The sequence below is a fragment of the Lissotriton helveticus genome, chromosome 4_1 (assembly GCF_964261635.1).
Source record: "Lissotriton helveticus chromosome 4_1, aLisHel1.1, whole genome shotgun sequence".
Classification (NCBI taxonomy): Eukaryota; Metazoa; Chordata; class Amphibia; order Caudata; family Salamandridae; genus Lissotriton; species Lissotriton helveticus.
The window spans coordinates 1,508,926,823-1,508,945,332 of record NC_136063.1 but is presented as its reverse complement, the minus strand read 5'-3'; positions in this window follow the sequence as shown (position 1 = coordinate 1,508,945,332).

Genomic DNA, 18,510 nt, shown 5'->3' with positions numbered 1-18,510 from the left:
AAAACAGAAGTCCTCATCTTAGGATCATCCCCCTCTGCCTGGGACAACTCATGGTGGCTACCGGCCCTGGGTACAGCACCCATATCTACAGATCACGTACGTAACCTAGGCTTCATCCTAGACTCCTCCCTCTCGATGACCAGACAAATTAACGCCGTCTCATCTTCATGCTTCAACATCCTACGCATGCTCAAAAAAATCTTCCGTTGGATCCCCACCGAAACAAGAAAGACAGTCACCCATGCACTGGTCACTAGCCGACTGGATTATGGAAATACCCTCTATGCTGGAACAACAGCCAAACTACAGAAAAAACTTCAACACATGCAAAACGCCTCAGCCAGACTCATACTGGACATCCCTCGTCAAGCTCACATTTCCGGTCACCTGAAAGACCTCCACTGGCTCTCCGTCAACAAGAGAATATCGTTCCGTCTCCTCACCCACGCACACAAAGCCCTCTACGACCTAGGACCCGAATGCCTCAACACACGACTGTCCTTCTACACACCCGCCCGACAACTACGATCATCCAATCAAGCCCTCGCTGCAATCCCGCGCATCCATAGATCAACCATGGGAGGAAGATCCTTCTCCTACTTAGCGGCCAAAACGTGGAACTCTCTCCCTACTCACCTCCGCCTTACACAGAACCACCTCTCCTTCAGAAAACAGCTAAAAACCTGGCTTTTCGATAAGTAATGCACCCACCCTCCCTCAAGCGCCTTGAGACCCTCTGGGTGAGTAGTGCACTATACAAATTCCTGAACTTGAACTTGAACAGATGAGGTTTAGAGCTGATGAGGTGGCCAGAGTGTCAGAGAGATACGATTCGAAAGGAGGAGTCCTGAAGAGTGCGCAAGATGCATATTCTGCGTGCTTGGGGCACCATATTCATGACTTGTCCTAGAGTGAACCACGGGTTTTGACTTATTGTGGCTGAGCCTTTCACCCACTGCGCTGTCCTGTTGCTTGCGACATAGTCCCTGGAGGGCCATCTTTGAGGAGGCCTGGGTATTATGGCAGACATAACTCTGTGTACACGTATGTATGAGTGTGTCACAATATGATGAGTGATTTGATAACCATGCTGAAGAGTGGTACAGGTGCTTTGTAGCATTGCGGTGCCCTCCCCGCGGGCTCACAACACTCCTCATTTCCTATAGTGGTTCTGGTGCTTCTGATCTCGCCAATTGTTATGTATATTGCCCTTTGTATGCTCTGCCTGATAATTAATTTGTGTTGTTTGTTTGCTACATTGGATTGCAATATTCTTAAATATATATTTTTTTAAATGATATTGACCATACAATCACTGTGTGATAGTCTCATTATTCAGGAAAATAAGAGGTGCAGCGTCTCCTTGAGAAACATACATCAAAAAATAAGTATAGATGTGATGTCTATCAGCTGCCTACTTCAACTGGAGAGGAGCATACTGTTTGCGATACAATAAATCAAGTTTGCTAAGTAGGAGGTATTGAAATGAATAAATCAATGTTGTCCTGCTAAAGGTAGAAGACAAATAGGGATGTTCCAGCCAAAAGAATTGAGGGTCTTCACTTTATGACCATTGGGAAATCAATGATTATGGTAATCAGATATGCCCACCAACAGGAAATAAGTACAATTAACTGTACTGAATATATATAGTGCCAAACAATGGTCATTGTTTTCTTTTTATGGGTGATGATGCTGGGATTCACATACAGATTTTTCATTACCAGTCCTTAGAATCCCTGTCCAAATGGATCTCTGTAGTTTGCAAAGAAGTGTAAAGGGAAGTTCTCTATTTTCATACTTATAACAATTTTCCAAAGACCAAGTACATCTCAATCCGAAGGACCACTGACTACGAAATAAGTTTAAGGATGTATTACAAAGCCAAAAACAACTGAACATACAAGCTCCTCAGCAGGAGGTTCAAGAAATAAACCGGCACTGATACAAACATAATCCTACGCAGAAGTCTCAGGCGACTCGAAATAAAGAGCAATGTTAATTCAAGAAGCATTAGGCACGCAATAATAGTTCCCACTGGAAAATTCGACTGCATCTGCTCCAATGGAAAAGAAAGATTAATCTGTCCCTACACTAACTCTAAAGTGACATCCCCACTTAACATACCTCCCGGGCAAGAGAAAAAGGTGTCAGCTGTGAAGGCTCCCTAAGACGCACATTCACTCTTTCCAGGTAAGTAGCCTAAGCTACCGAGCTCGTTCTAAGATGCTCCTTAATTTTTCCTGCCTAGTTCCCACTGAGACTCATGCCTAACTGCATTTTCAATTGAACTGCCTTAGACAGGACTCAGTCTGACTCCAACTAACTCTAACCCTAACTCTTACTGCGACCCTCACTACAACTGCAACTAACTCTACTCCCTCTGGGCACTTTCCCTAATACAAAACCCCAAAACAGTAGGCACGCCCATGGCACACCTCCTTCAGGCAGCTGCAGCCCCTCTTACTTTTCCAGCACATATTCATCTTCTTCCAAAAACCGTTGCTGTGTCCTTGGGTCTCAGGCACCTTCTCCACTAAATGTTGCATCTTCACATTCCTGTGGACTCCCTTCGTTCCTACTCCTACCAACCTAACAACCAAAACAATTGATCATTCTACCTAACTAGCTATGTGGCCTTGCACCTGCAAAAGAAATGCATGAGAAACAATCTTGTACACGCTCTAAGTTACATTTCGAAATTCAACTGCAAACAGGAGCCTTTTTTCAAGGAAACATTCACTGACCTTGCTGCCGCCCGAAGTCCTTAATCTGGCCTTAAACCCTTTGCTGACCTCCAGGAATCACCGCAGACCCGCCCGCCTGTCTCCCGCTGCCCGGCCGCTCACTTGTCATCCAGAGCGGGGCCGCCGAGAGGAGACCGGCGAGGGGCTGACTACACCATCCAGCAGCCCTTGCGGCGTGCCGCCTCATCGGGAAGTGCCAGGAGGCGCTTTAAAACGACACCAGACCCGTCTCGCGGGACGCCGGGTGAAGCCCGGGCCAAGGGCGGGCCCGTTTAAGCCCGTTCAAGACCGGGTAAGACTGGACTGGGCTATGTTATTTGTTATTTGCATTTCTCTAAATTGTGCTTATTTGCCCCATTGTGATATCAGCTCAATTTGACTGCTTCCCATCTTGACAACGACGACCACACCTTTTCACTTGTTTCCCTTTCTTGCCGGGCATGACAACTACTAGAGGGTCAAGAAGTAAAACTGCGCAGAATGCAGCTCCGATAGCTGGCCCTATAGACCTTTTCATCACCAGGACTAATGAGGTGATAGATCAGAGCATAATTATGCTGGAGCGCAGGGTTTCACAAGAGCTGGCAATAGCGAGGAGGTCCTCTATGGGCCCTCTCGCTTTTGCCCAAACCCCAACACAGCCAGGGCCGAGTACCCTTCTCGTAATGCGAGCTGAAACTGCTGCAGAGATCCATACCGTTCCTAGTACGGTTGATCTCTCTGCCTCCCAGTTGTCCCTTGGTTCACACCTATCTGATGATTTAGAAAAAACACCAGATTTACAACAATGTCAAACCCACGCTGAATCATCTGAGATAAAGGACAAAGGGAAGAGGGAAGGTGCCATAGCAAAACGGACAAAGAAGACAAAGGAGACTAAGTCCAATTCAAACCAACTTACACATTTGGTAAATATTCATACATCTGGCATAAATCATTCCTTACAGTGCTCACAAAATGACAATATTACCCCCGTGATTAATATCGCGGACATTTCTGAGAACCTAAATAGCATGGGGTTAGCTGGGGGCACCTGTAACACATGTGTATCGAATGCCCAACTATTAAATAGCGTGGGAGAGCTCTTTAAACGCTATCTATACCCAGTAGAAAAAAGCTTAATGAACATCGAAAAACAGCTAGCCAAGCTAAACACACTACCTTTCAAACAGAAAACTTTGGGCCCCACGAATGTAGGGGGGGTTAAATCTAAAGCCCTTGGTACACCACTCAAATTAGCCCAAACTGATCCCCGATCAACAACTATAGAATCTTCAAAACCCGCAGATGTGCAATCTGAACGGAAACCTGCACAAGACACCACCTGCACTACCGTGGGGGCTGTGAAGGCAAAGTCCAATATAACCCAAGTCACCTCTAAGGCCATCTCAGGCCCAACCAAAGGCCCTGCCGAGTTAGCCAAGCCGAAACTTATACCATACCCTCCTTCTAAAGTGTCGATCTCACAATCCTTGGGAGAAGACATGAAGGGAGCAAGGGTTAGGCGTCCTGTACATCTTCCCCCCGAGGTGACCCCTTATACAGTTATCCTTACTGGGGTCCCTGAGCTGTCGGAAAATACGGAGGAACCTCCCTGGTCTCTTCGTAATAAGGTGCTGCAGTGGTTAAGTATAAATAGACCCCTCCAATCCACAAATACCAGCAGAATTACCTCAGTTCGAAGAGTAGTCTGGATTGGGGACTCCAGAAAAAACAAACAGGGCGATTGCGTTATAATCGGCTGCGGTGATTCTGCCACGGTTGATTATATTTGCTCCTGGCCCGATCTGGAAAAAAAAAGGGGGGATCGACGCGCATCGTCTCTCCTTTTTTTATCCACCAACGAATTTTTACAACAACGCAGTACCCCAAAATTGGGAAGAGGTTTCAGACCGGTCTTGGAACCAAGTGGGTTATTGGAACAGCAATAGATATAGATTTAGAGAATGGGAACCACGGCCCTGGCCGCCAAGTAGAGATCTGTATAATCCGGATGGATGGAGGGGCATTCCCTTGAAAAATCGGTATGAATGTCTAGATATGGTCGATTGACCATCAGGGAACTCGCTAAGGGCTAATAATGAATGTATTACTCTGTCTGCCTCTTCAACCTTAGGCAATACATTTGATCTGTGTAACTTGAAACTCCCCCTCATCTGTTCTACCCTGATAACCACGAATATTGACCCTCCCTGCCCATTAGTTATTCTGGCATCCCCCCTTCCAACTCAACCTGCCTCAGGCATCACGCCTAAAGTGTATGTTGATAAAACACCTTAAGAGGCACCTGAAACTCCAATATATGATAAAAATAAATAAAGGACCTTCGGACCCGATAGGACATAATGTGGATATAACTACTGGCCCACAATATTCTGAAATACCACCGCTACAAACAGCGAGGATAGATAGCTTGGCCCTAACCTCGTGGAATGTCGCGGGCCTATCTAAGAAATTGAATGACCAGACATTTCTATCCTTCGTAAATAAATTCGACATCATTTGCCTCCAAGAGTGCTGGGACCAGGAGGAATCGCATATAGAGGGTTTTAGTACCCTCTTTACACCATCTATTCAGGGCAATCGAGGCAGGGGTTCTGGCGGCCTTTGTACTTATGTTTCCACACTGGCAAAGGTGACAGCGAAGAAACTAATACGGGAGGGGGCAAATAACAGAGTGTGTAAATCTCTGCAAGGCTTTTCTGTTAAAGGGGAAGGGATGAATCTTCTCTTGATTAACTTATACAATAACATCCTGAAAGAAGAACCTAAAGATATTATAGAGGACCTAACCCATATCTTAAACATGGGTTCAGGAAAGGCTGATTGCACCCTCATTATGGGAGACTTTAATTGCCATTTATGCCCCCACAGTGGTCTGGATATCTGTGGCATAACCGATCTTAAAGGGGAACCTATCAGTCACTTTGAACATACCACCCTTGGTAACATGCTAAATCAACTTATGCATGAAAGGGATCTAGGCTACGCGAATGAACTCTGCGAGCCTATGGTCGACTTTCAAACAACTTTTTATGGGCATGGGTCAGGTACCATCATTGACTTCATGCTGTTATCTAATAACAGACAGGGACTCGTAGAGGGTTTTAATACTGAAGATCTAGCAATGAGCGACCATTTCCCAATCAGCATTAGTTTGCATATGGATTACCACGATGCTTCGAGCCTACCTGATAAATTATACCGTCATTCCATTTCTCTGTCTAAAAGAAATGGTTACGCCATCAAGTGGGCTAAGGTCGACCCTAAAAAATTTCTAAAAGAGATAATTACGATAGACCCGAAGCACTTTATGACGTGCTTGGAACAAGATCCCAGTCCCGAGACGGTCAAGATGGCCTATAGTAAGATAGCGGTCACCATAAACGAAAAACTGACTAGGAAACGCAAAGCCGGGGAAATAATTACACTGAACCGTTGGTTCAATTCCGCCTGCTCTAAAGCCCATACATCACTATTGCAGGCTGTAAAGACTCTCCCGAAGGACATTAAGTTAGTTAGAGCAGCGAGGCTAGCTTATAAACAGGCACTTTTAAACAGGAAAAATGAACTTAAAAAACATGCTTGGGAAGCATTAATTAAAGCTAGCGCCCTTCGTGATAACATCTCTTTCTGGAGAGAAGTTAACGCCCTGTACTTTGTAGAAAGAAAGACTGACTCCCTGGAAATACCTATAGCCGAGGACGTTTGGGTCAATTATTTCACGGTATTATATAAAAAAGATGAACTATTGGAGATAAACTATCGTGAAACCTCAATAAACAACCTTACTGATCCACAGTTCGAGGTAATACACCTCACAGACACGTTTCCCTTGAACATAGTTTTTTCTCCAATAGAAGTCGAGCAGGCCATATGTGAGAGCGCAAACTCAAAAGCTCCTGGTCCAGATGGCATCCCTATTGATCTATTCAAAGACAATATGGATCTTTGGGCCCCGCTCCTCACAAATGTCCTAAATGCCTATAACCAAGTAGGCTTTCCTGTTACGTGGCAAGAAGCCATTGTAATCCCAATTTTTTAAAAAGGTGACAGGCAGGACCCTAAATGCTATAGGCCAATTTCCCTGCTCGACTCCTTGATGAAAGTAGCAGGGAGAGTTTTACTTATTAAATTACAATCTTCGGCTAAATCCGAGAGGGTTCTTTCCAAATTTCAATACGGGTTCAAGAGTGGTTTGGGCACGGTTGAGCAGGGCTTGAACCTAGCTTTAATAACCAGTAAATATACGACGGCCAAAAATGGAAACTTGTACATGACATTTGTTGATCTAAGCTCGGCTTTTGATTGCTTGAATCACAAATTGTTATGGACTACCTTAACTAAGTTAGGATTAGATCCCCCCATGTTGAATTTTATTAAGGAACTTTATAGAGGCGCAGGAGCGATGGTCCGCTACGGTAAAAGCGGTGAATGCACTAGGAAATTCCCTATAGAAAAGGGTGTTCGGCAAGGATGCATCCTTGCACCCTTTCTTTTTAATTTGTATATCAACGAAGTGGCAGACTTTTTAATTAACCTGGAAGTTGACTATCCCAAAATAAACAGCTCGTCGGTACCAATACTTTTATATGCCGACGATGCCGCAATAATGTCTCGAACTCAGGTGGGCCTCCAAAAGGCATTAACTGGATTTTCAACTTTCATGGGGTCCAGAGGTCTGAAGATAAACGTGGGAAAAACTTTCACCATGTGCTGTACCTCAAAGAAAAATTCAAAAATAGACTGCAAAACCTTCGTTAATCAGTCCAAGATAGCTTTGACCAAAACATTTTCATATTTAGGTATCCCTTTTAATAACAGAGGAACCTGGTCCACAGCTATAGCTACACGCAACCTGGCCTTCTCCCGCACCATTGGCGCGGTAAAACAATTTGCCAAACGTCTGGGAGGGAAACCCATAGACACTCTGATTAAAATCTATGCAGCTAAATGTGTCTCGACTGCGACTTATGGTGCTGGTATATGGGGGACGGCTGATTGCACACAAATCCAACTAGCAGAAAATGCCTTTTTCAGATATTTGCTAGCTGTCCCAAGATCTATTTCCACTACCATTTGCCACAAAGAACTAAATCGAGTGCATATCACAGATCTAATTAGGATAACACCTGTTATGCTGTGGCATAAGATATGGACTTCTGATGAGACGGCTTTCAGCAGGGATGTGATCCAGGATTGCATGAATCAATCAGCGGCCAAGAAGATTATCTGGCTCCAATACGTTAATAAATTCATGAATTCCATTGGCCACCCAGACTTTTTTGCAACTCGGAGCTCATGTACATTAATATCGAAAAAAATCCTAAAAGAAACTTGTCTTGAGGTGCTAGAAGACAGACGGTGGTACCTGGATGGAAACAAGTCAAAAATCATCTCCCATTGTCGCATTCTACATGGTCCAGGTTTACACCCATACCTGGCCCCGGAAATTTCTAGTTATGCTAGAATGCTTCTAACCAGGATGAGAACTGACTGTTTTTACAGGTTGATAACATTTCCCACCCCAAATGACTGGTCTGTGTTACTAACAAAATGCCCTTGTGATGATATTTCCATTCAGTCGAACATCCACAGCATCCTTTTTTGTAAATATTATGACTGGGGGAGAAAGAGGATTTTGCTACCCCTTTTAAGGCTGTGGGGCTTGCGACAATGCAGACCAGCACTAACTAGACTTTACTTACTGTGGATGTAGCTGCTAAATATCTGAAATACGTGGTTAGAACCAGAGGCACTATGACTTAATGCTAGTACCGGACTACATTAAACTGTAGCTAACAGCATACTTAATTAACCAGATTTCCTCTGACTGCCTCTTTCTCAAGGTTTTTAAATGTTTTAGTATTTTTAATGTCTTCTTTTTTTGTAATATAGAAATACTTAATTGTATTATTCTATGTGATTAATTTTTTATGTGCTTTTATGGTCTTTTTAATAAATACCGAATAAAGCTATCTTTGACTTGACTTTGAAACATTCAACCCTGCCTTTCTAGTTATGCTAAGAGAACTACAGTTAGGCCTCTGCTGGCAATTTCATGTCTCAGGCCTTTGCACTTTTAAATGCATTTCTAATACGACAACATAAGCAACACATTTAAACCATTCTAAAACGATGTTTCATTACATTCCTAAACATCATTCCTTCTCATGTTAGCATCACGCATTTTAATAATAAGCAACCTACACGTGCAATTTTAATATGTCATGTTCAAATCTAAAAGAGTATCATCTGGTATCATATGTTTCTCCTTCTGTTTACTAAGGGTGTGCCAATTACGCTACCACCCCCCTCCTGTGACCCATGGTGTACCCCCGTTACACCACAAAAGTGAGACATTTTAAATCTACCTTTCTAGCGATCGTTTGACATTTTTGGCATATTGATCACTAACAGGAAGACACTCTTCCTTTTAAATAGAACAAACACCCACTATCGTGATTTTTTAACTTTTAGCACACTGCACTTCCTAGTGACTAGTGCATATTAACCCAGGGGCAGAGGTGGTGATAAACATAGCGTTACTTCGCCACACACTGTCTTTTCACGACGATTGGAGCACCATAGATCTACAACTGTGATTAAGAACAACGACTAACTGTTTGTCTTGTCCTTTATGTATGTCTATGTCTTTCCTCCCTTATAGGTGCAGAAACCTTATGCAAGAAGCCTCCTAAACCAGGAGCTATTAGAAAGACAGTTTTTCTTCCTAATTTTGCACTTTTTTCACTTTTCCTTTTTCTCTCGCACGTCCCTAGGTAAGGGTGGGCCTTAGCGTGCCCATACCGCCAGGGTTTAGTCCACTCATAGAGTACTGATGAATGCCTGGTAACTTTACACCGTTTCAGAGGCAGAAACATGTTGACTGACAATTAAGGAAATAACCATACAATTAAATATGGACTGCTTTCCTACACACTATTTTATTAACATGTCCTAAGTGATCACATAATAAATCATTTTTTGTGATACACTGAAGACATTTTTAATCTTCTCACCACTAAGTATTATTTTCACTGCACGCCCTGAACTCACAAATCCTGCTCCGCAGTAAATCTGGCGTTGAAGCACACTAAAGAGGCACTCGGCCTCTTTAGTGGGGCCCGATGATGAAGCATGTCATCACCAGGTGGTGAGTGAGGGCTTTCTTAGAACGTCCTAAGTGAGGCCATTCCTTCACCCCCTTCTTTGCTCCTCCGTGTGGTCTCTTTGATACCAGATGATACTCTTTTCTTGTTTACAGAATATAACCGGGGAATAAGAGTGTTACATACTACTCCCTACCTCTCTTTTTGTTGCTATATGTTCAAATCTAATGCAACATTTTAAACACAAAGCAATACTTTCTACATTACTTAAGGCATATTCTCAAATCTGGCACTACATTAATCCTTTAAACAACATAAGCACACAACTACATATTCCACTTATCCGCGGCCTAATATTACAATTTAATGTCACACATTAATATGGTCCTCCAAATATGTGGGTGCTGACTACTTGGGATTATGGTGCACCCCTACAATTTTCAAAATAACATGGCTCTCTATCATGGGCATAGCGTTTTGAATACATGCATATGTGTGTGTATGTATATACTAAGGCGTCATACAATTGAAATTCAAAAAGAAGAGTCTCTTTCATTATCCCTCTAGGGACCAAATAGGCCTGCTTTCTCTACCTTTCGGTAAGAACTACCCTCCAGTGATTATAATGAGTCCAATTAGGCCAGTGATGCACTTAATATGTAAATAACCACTTCCAGTATGTCACAACTAAAACCAGAATGCCCAAAATATATAAGGGAAGACCATTATTCTCCTATTACCAATATTATCTCATGAATGAATATAGTTGTGCCAGAAATGAACCCTCTAATGGTTTATTTATTCATTTTATGAGTTTTCTATGGTGCTGGCTAGACCCAAAGGTATCAGAGCACTTTACAAGAGTACCACAGAGTTACAAAACATTACACAATGGTACACAGTAAAAACAGGGATTAAGGACATGAGACTACTCGAGGATGGCAAAAAGACGCATGATGAGGCAACGTAAAACAGTGGTATAACAATAAAAGCGGAAGATAAGCGGAGACAAGAACAACCTGGGGATGGGAAAAGGGGGAGAACAGAAAGGAAAGGTTAAGTAAGGCAGATAAGGACAGGAAAGTGAGAGGGAAACAAAACAGAAATATAGATATCAACAAAATCAAAAACGAAGAGAATGTCCATGGCAAAGGAGAGATGATCAAAAGGTCGCCCAGAAGGGGTCAGGTGGGGACGGAGGAAAGGTCAAAGATCGCTAAGATGGCGGATCAGGGACAGGAGTGTCAATAGAAGAATGTCCCAAAATGGCAGAGAGCATTTGAGTCCAAGTCCGAAAGTCAAGGGAGCTATTTCCAAAACACCAGGAGCTGGTTTCATGGAGGGGAACTAGAGGGAGAAAGAAGCCAGAGAGTCAGAAGGGGGAGGGCAGTCTATTTCCAAGTCACAGCCACGCCGTCCACAAGTAACAGTTCTGGGCAGCAGGGGCAGGAGTGTCCGATCCGGTATCCACAGGCCTAGGAAGAATGTTGCGGGTGTCAGTTTTTTTTTTTGTGAGAACTTTTTTTTGTTTGAAAAGAGCTATTACCAGCAACTGAAAGGAGTCGCTATGGGGGCAATTTATGCCCCTGATATAGCGAATATCTATGTCTCTGACTTTGAAAAGAAGTATATCTATCATCATTTGAATCCGTACTTGGCCAACATTGCATGTTGGCTAAGATACATTGATGATATCTTTTTATTTTGGAGAGGCAGCAAGACACTCCTCTCACACTTTCATGTTTGGCTAAATAGTAGGAACAACAATCTTAAATTCACCTTAGAAAGTAACAGCTTTGAAATGAATTTCTTGGATATAACCATAAAAGTGGGAGATGAGAATAGACTTTACACAACTTTATATACGAAGCCCACCGCTAGGAATACTTTGCTTAGATTTAATAGCCATCATCCTGAGCTCTGCAAGAGGGACTGCCGTTTGGCCAATTCCTTCGTCTTCAGAGGAATTGTTACAAACGTGTAGACTATTTTAAGGAAGCTGCAATTCTCAAAAACAAATTGAGTGATAGAGGCTATCCAAACAAACTTTTGAAAGCCTCCCTCAAACGAGCTTGGTACAATAACCGTGACGCACTCCTTGAAACCAAACCCAAAAAGGATCACAGACCTCTGATATGTGTAACAACATATGGTACAGTCAGTAACCAACTGAAAAGGATTATCAACAAACAGTGGTCACTTTTGGCAGATCTGCCTGAACTTAAAGAAAAACCACTTTTTGCTTTCAAGCGTGGTCCAAATCTGAGAGACAGGCTAGCCCATGCTTACGAGAATCAAGAACTCAATCTCGTTGACAACATGAGACAGCTAGTACCAATTGTTGGTCATTACAAGTGCAACAATTGCGCTGCATTTGGCTCGACCACAAACATGAAAAGCTTTGAAATAAACAGAAGGAAGACACAGATGAGACATTTCTCCAATTGCAGAACATATAATGTGGTTTACTGCATTCGGTGCCCATGTGACCTATTATATATAGTCAAAACCACACAGATGGTGAAGCAGCGGATTCTGCAACACCAATCCAGGATCAGGTGTAAGGTTGAGAATGCTCCCTTAGTTGACCATTATCTAGACCAAAAACATACAGAAAAGGAAATGACATGGTGGGTCCTTGAGGTGGTTAAACCTACCATAAGACAAAAAAATATTGACAAAATCTTGACACTTAAGGAGAACAGATGGATAGAGTCAGCAGACAGCATTAAACATGGACTGAACTCGTCCACTGAATGGCACACACTAGCATGTTTGACCTGAATCGCTTGAGGTAATACTGTTGCCCCCAACCACTAGCTTTATAGATTGACCATTGTTTTGTCTCTGTTTCAATATAGCTAGATCTCTGTTCTATGTAATTGATTACACCAACATTACTGTGTATGTTGTTTTCCAAATGGATAAGCCTTGTCTACTAATCGTATTACATGCTGTCTTAAACCACTTTTTTCAATCTTTGACAGCTGTTAAATGACTTAACTTCACCACAATATGCGCTTTAATTTAAATTGATGTAGTCCAAAACAGGCAACACGTAAGTTATCTTCGACTACCTTTACAGATAAACCTCAAGATCCCCCAGAATAAGAAGGGAGATTACAGGATCAATTACTTTGATATCGAGTATTTACCACGACATTCCAGGTAAAAATCCACTCAGTGCCATATGGCCTCCCTGGTCCACCGTCTTTTCCAATAATAGATCATACCTTGATTGCTGCATTTTATATTGCAGCAAGAACTTGCCATCAACAAAACCAAAGTAGTTGGTATGAGCAAGCCCTCCTCCAAAGTAAGTTGACTTCTTCAGTGCTAAACGAAACACCACTGTTAAGACTTTTTTGACTTTTTGCTATAACTACAGGGACGCCACACCGTCTTTGCTAATTGTTAACATTCAGAGATCTAGTATAACTGATGTATATAACTGAACAACTTTTAAACCACATGTATGAATTATTAAATGTTTTTTGTATAAATTGTTTAACACTACAGGGATATAAAATTGATTGATTTATGATTTATTTTCTTAGGGGTCATCGATATATGTTCAATTATCCGTCCTGATGATGGTCTTGTGATTTGTCATGAAAAGACCGAATTGTCAACCTATACGTCCACTCCTGCGTTACAGACATCTCCTGTTCAGCGACTAACTTTGAATCCATTAGTAGTCACTGTCTTCTATGTTACATTGTGGACGTTCTTCTCATGCATTACAGGATAATTGATTTGTTGCCTTGTACATTGGAAGTTCTGAACTTGATTTTACTCTGATAACTGATTGACTACCCTTATGACTTCAAAACAAATAATAACAATTTTGATACCAAACTTCCCTGTGTTGTTCATCCTTATTCATTTAGCTAGTATGGTAGCTATTTATACTTACTTTGTCTCTAATTATCTGACAACTGAATAGAATACAGCAACTGATGTTCACAGTTTGGATCTAAAATCCTTTTGAGTAGAGATCCTAAAGGCTGTTTAACAGACCACAATTAAATCCCTTGCTGGCAACTTATACATTTTGATATTAATCGCGCAAGCCTGCAAGGGTGTATTGGGTAACCCACCCTCTTCTCACTTCGGAAGGGGAGGCAGCAAAGTTAAAAACTGGAGGGGGCACCTCTCCGGCACGGTCGAAGAATGATAGGCTTACATAGCCACGTAAAACATTGCAGAAAAGTCTTACGTACACTAGGCCCCCAAATTGTCCCAGATGTCTTGCGGGAAGCGAAGCAGGGGGGCTAGCTTTAGGGAAAGGCAGCAGCAGTCAAGCCCGGAGGCAGGTGGAGAGTCAGGAGGCGAAAACCTCCCCCCGGCTCTTCTGCGGCCGTCCAGAGAGATCAAAGAGGAGTCGGCTATGCAGCAAAGGGTTCCGGTGAACTTTGGTCACCAGGGAATTCAGGGAAAAGGTGGGGGAAGAGGAAGATGAGCAGCGGGGATGAGAGGGGAGCTGTGCCCGATGCCCAGCTGGGTAGGTGTCGGCCGCGGCGAGATACCTGGCCAGACTCCCCTACAGCTGACTGGGTGGCTCCACCGGACATTGGCCATGCTTGCTCTGGACTCCACGGCAGAAAGCCTCAAGCGCGAATTCTTTCGAGAATCTCGGACTCACAAGCGAAAGATTGGCGCATCGAGGGCCGCAGTTTAGAATGGAACCTCAGGTGAGTAGGTTGATCCCTGGAGGAAGGAGGAATCCGGGGATTTTAGCCAGAAAGGCGATGCCTGGCCGGGAGACCCCGGCTGGAGCTCCTTACCTGTCGGCCATCTTGGTAAGACCTTCAAATGATTGTCAGGCAGCATACACTTTTGGTGGTCCTTTAATTCCAGGCATACATTCTAGGGATCTATACTGTTTCTTGGTGAGGGACTGTGAGAAACCAGGACCTGTTTGCATTGTCCCCCCACATTTTGCCCCATTTAGACTACTAGATGCTGATTTGCTGACTCTGATTGTGCCCTGGGCTCTGCTAACCAGACCCAGGGCCTGGGCTCTGATTAAAAGTGCATTATAATTAGGTATAATTACAATTGGTACTGACAACCTACTTTTAAGTCCCTAGTAAATGATAGGACATGTAGTATTGGAGGCCCATTAGATTGAATGCACTTAAGTGTGCAATATTATGGTGCCTACTGTCATTTTAAAAGCCTATCCTGCCTTGCAGCCTGCACATAATATGCAAATTCAACTTTGGAGGTAAAGGTACATCAAAAGTCAACAACTACCTTAGTTATACATTCTAAAATATGTTTTATATGCCCTGGTGAAGGAAAAAGTACCAAATCTTTTTTTCTCCTTTGTAGCACAATGGCTTCATAGGCCATGAGAATACTTTATTAAAGTATAACTATTGAAAGAAAGTAGCTACAAATATACATCAAGGTATCAAAATGATAGAATAAATCCAACAACTTGCCACTGTAAGATTTATTATAACTATCAGAGAAATTAAGCTTTAAAACTTTCTTTTCCTTAGCCAAAATCCAGCCTTTCATCAGCCCTGCTCTGATTGGTCAGCCTCAGCCAGGCTCCCTTAATGAGGTGTGAAGTGGTCCGACTGGAGACAAAGGATTGCCTGTGAGAGGAGAACTGCAAGCTGCAGAGCAAAAGGCAGTATGCTGGTGGAGTAGCTAAACTGGTCTTAAGAGAGAATGACAGTTTAGGGCAGCACAGGCTCACCCCCTCAATCTGCACCACCAGCCAGCCAGGAGCCCCTGTAATTATATTAGCAGAAACATTAAAAGGGGATTGTTAAGGAAACATAGCCATGCCAGTGGAATGGCTTAGCCAGATCTTAACCTCCAGGAGAAAGTTCTCTATTTTGGATTTTGAACGAATAATACTTTCTCGGACAAGATTATGCCACATTTAGGAGGAAGTTTTCATACTTGTGAGTGTCACCCTGAATACCATTGGTAAGGGATGCCCCCCTGCTTTGTGCCCAAGAGCACTGGATAAAAATGGAAGAGTTGCCTAGCAACTCAGATCCCCTGCCTGAAACAACAAAGAGAAGGAGGACTGCCTTGCTGGAATCCTGGTGTGCATCAAAAGGATTACACTCTGTTTAGCCTTCCTGCTCTATGCCAGCTACCAAGGGTTGAGCAAGGAAATAATTTACTGAGACCTTGACTAAACCTTTTACTACGTTTGTGGCCTTATTACTAGTGGAACGTCCTACTTATCACTACTAATAGACCACTTTCTAACAGGGACACATTAGCACACACATACACATATACACACAAATATACACATGCATTCACAGACACACATGCATACAGACACAGACATATACATTTGAGAATATCATTTGTCCCAGCTCTGGATCCAGAAAATACTGCCCCTGCTCTCACACCACATATTTTCAGTCTGACTTATATTGTTCGACAATTTGGTGAGGCCAGAGTGGTTACTACTGACACTCTTTTTTCCTTGCCCATGGATTTGAGCACCCACATAGGGTCTTATTTATGGGATTTTGGCATGGGTCTGCGCAGCAAGGCAACTTTCTGCCCTGCCCTACACCAAAGTGAAAGGGCAGGAATGCACTGTATTTAAGCCATACAGTGTATTCCTGTCCTTTGTCCCTGTGATGGTACCGTTGCAGCAACCTAGCTCCAATGTAGGGACCTGTGCATCCATTGCTTGCAGGATTTTTCTTTGCAGGAAGGGGTACCTTCCTGCACAAAAACAATCCTAATAGGAGTTTTTCTCTTTCTAGGTGTGCTGCAGAGTGCAGCACACATGGAAAGAGGAAAGAACGAGGAGAAGTAAACATATTATTCCTCGTTATGCCTCACCTCAGGTAGGAGGCATACGGATTTGGTGATTTGCCAGGGTTATATCACTTTATAAATCTGGAGCAGCATCAAATTCTATGGGTGTTGCATGGGAAGACCGACTACAGTGCCCATAGAATGCCTCCCAGGCACAGAGTAAGGCATCTCAGTGATTTGCGCTGCGTTGCCTTACTCTTGATTTATGAGCTCACTAAAATTCAACTCAGGGTGGTTTTGCAAGGCTTCCTAAATCAAAATGAGAGCCCTGTGTCACACATCTACCACTTTACATGGTGCAAAAAAGACTCAGGGTTCTCATAAATAAGTCCCACAGTATGATGAATAAAGCAGGGTTTAGAACATGGTCAATCTCCTTTCCTAGATTTAGAGTGAAGATGGGTTGTCATGAAAGTTGACACAGTGTATGTTTGAATGTTACAATAAGTTCCTGCCATTGGCTTGGCTAGCTACCTCTTTAAGGGCCTTGAGATGACCAGCTCTGCCGTCTTTATTAAGCAGATATCCTCTAGATGAAGTACTGAGCTTGGCTTAACCTTCGAAGGCTACTTCTTCGATGCTACACGTAGCTCCCAAGCTACATGTGGGAGATTCCTGGCTCAGACTGATTCATGGCTCAGACTGATTCCTGGCTCAGACTGATTCATTTCATGGTCTTACTAGAGAGGAGAGAATCAAAACAGTATCAATTGACTCTAATAGAACATCCAGAAAGAATGACAGGAAAGCAATCCACCTCAACTTACAACATATCCAGTTAACAACAACCGAATCCAAAAATGGGAACCACATTAACTGAGAGAAACCCTTGAATTGCCTTCTACTCAATTGTCGTTCGGCAACCAAACATGCATCAGACATAGCAGCCCTCATCATCAACAAGGAAATTGATCTGGCAATCCTCACGGAAACCTGGCTAAGTGAATCGTCATCTCCTACCATTGATCTCTTAGTACCACCTCAATATAACATTGTGAGATTAGATAGACTAAGAAAAGTAGGAGGAGGTATAGCCTGCATTCATCGATCAGAGATAGAGGTCAACCAAATTCAAGCCGACCCTCTAGAATCTTGTGAATACCTTGGTCTTAATATAAGATCATCAAGTAATCAAAGATGCAACCTGCATGCGTTTTACCACCCACCAGGAGATAACGCAAAGTTCACAGAGCAACTAATAGAGATCATAACGGCCAACTCTAACACCGATGCCAACAACATATTCCTAGGCGACTTTAACTTACACTGGGACGACTGCAATGACAAACTGGTTAACTCGCTTAAAGATTTCCTCGTCGAGCTAAACCTCACACAAGCATGTACCCAACCTACTCACTCGCAAGGAGCGACCTTAGACTGGATTATTTCAAGAAACAAAGAGACATCAATCCTTGCTATAGACCCGTGTGATTGGTCTGATCATCACGCCATAACATTCACGATACCCATAGTGAAAAAGGGTAGGACCGTGCAACCCCTCAAGTTCAAAAAATGGATCCGAGATACAAAAGAGGCTAATATTGAGCTATTGGTTGAAAGCTGCGAGAGAGACCTAAAGCCACCTAACAACCTGCAGAATGTAAATGAGCTGACGGATCACTACATAACCTCAATCGGAAATATCGTCAATAACACAATGCCACTAAAACTGAAAAGAGCCACGGAGAAGCCAAAAAATCATTGGTTTAATGGGTCACTGAATGAAGACAGGTGCAAACTGAGAATGGCCGAAAGAAAATGGAGACAAAACCCTTCCTCCCCCGAGCTGAAAGCCCTCAGAAAAATCAGAAACCAATATAACAAAAAGATAATCAATTCCA